The sequence below is a fragment of the Callionymus lyra genome, chromosome 7 (assembly GCF_982586985.1).
Source record: "Callionymus lyra chromosome 7, fCalLyr1.hap1.1, whole genome shotgun sequence".
In the NCBI taxonomy this organism is placed as follows: Eukaryota; Metazoa; Chordata; class Actinopteri; order Syngnathiformes; family Callionymidae; genus Callionymus; species Callionymus lyra.
In genome coordinates, this window is record NC_141824.1 from 18,474,649 (window position 1) to 18,476,310 (window position 1,662).

Below are 1,662 nucleotides of genomic sequence, written 5' to 3' on the forward strand. Positions count from 1 at the left end.
TATATTTAGCATTAGATATGTTTACCACTAGAATTATTTAACTTTTGTTATCGTTTCACTTAGATTTGATGTTTTATTTATAGTTTTTAATGTTACTTTTATTCAATTATTACTTTAAATACATTTTTTGACCTTAAATAATGTTTTTTGTTTTTTTAGTTATATCATTTTATTTTTCTTTATTTTTTCATAGTTACAGTTTATTGGCTATACTACATATTTGTATGTATCTTTTATTGTTTTATTTAGAAGCCTTAGGTATTTGGTATTTACCTTTATTTTTGCAATATTTTGACATAAATTATTTTTTTTATCATAAAAAAAGTGCGTAAATTTGCGTTTTTTTGCAGTTCAATAATGTTCAATATTTAATATTTTCTCAAACAAACAGGAATTGAGTGTTTGTTGTTTGGTTTAAATTAAACATTTTATTTAAATATTTGTTACTTTTTCTCAGTGTTCTTTCTCTTGGTTTATTTCTTTAAAAAAATAAATATATATATATGTATACAGTACTGTGCAAAAGTTGTAGGCAGGTGTGAAAAAAAGATGAAAATTGCTTTCAAAAATATAAATAATAATTGTTTCTTTTTATCAATTTACAAAATGCAAAGGCAGCAATTTTGTAGGATTATAATGAGGTGTATGATCAACATATTATACCAAACAGATGCTAATGATCATTAATTTCACAAGCAGGTTGAAACACATTCATTAAGTGAAAAAGATACAGTTGTGTAGGAGCTTAAAACTGTGAGGAACAAACTCTGCTACCAAGCTGAGGTTGTGGAACACTTTCATGTCAGAGGTCACACACCATGACTGAGTTCTACTGCATCAATGTTTCTTCCAGACAAATATTTCAAAGTAGACTGGAGTTTCAAGATGTTCCAGCTCTTTTGAAGAAGCACAAAGAACGTTGAGGATCGTAGACACAGTGGTCTACAAGGAAACTTAGTGCAGCAGATGAAAGACACATCAAGCTTATTTCCCTTCGGAAAGATGTCCAGTCGTGACATCACCTCAGAACAGAACCCAGTGGGACCAGGTACACCATCTACTGTCCGGAGAAGTCTGTCCAGAAGTGTCTTCATGGAAGAGTTGCAGCCAAAAATCCATTCATCCGACATGGAAACAAGGCCAAGAGACAGGAAACTATGCATGAAAGCAGAGGAACTGGTGCAGAAAAATGGCAGCAGGTCGTCTGGACTGATGAGTCAAAACTTGAAATATTGTAGCAGAAGTTTGTTCACTGAAGGGCTGGAGAGCAGAACAATAATGAGTGTCTACAGGCAACAGTTAAACATGGTGGAGGTTCTTGTCAGTTTGGGGCTGCATTTCTGCAAATGGAGTTGAAGATTTGGTCATTAATGGTATCAATGCTGAGAAATACAGGAAGATATTATCCATCATGCAATACCATCAGGCGTATGATTGGTACAAAATGTATTCTGCAGCAGGACAACGACTCAAAGCCAATGAAATATCTTTGGTGTAAAGAAGTAGAAGTCCTGTGCTGTGTCTCAAATCACATACTTCTCTTAGTATACTAGAAGTAAGTATGCATCAATTTAGTGTACGTACTAACTAGTACGCCAATTCTCCACAGATAGTATGTCTCAAATCAAACACTGCTGCTACACACTAACAGGAAATGACGCG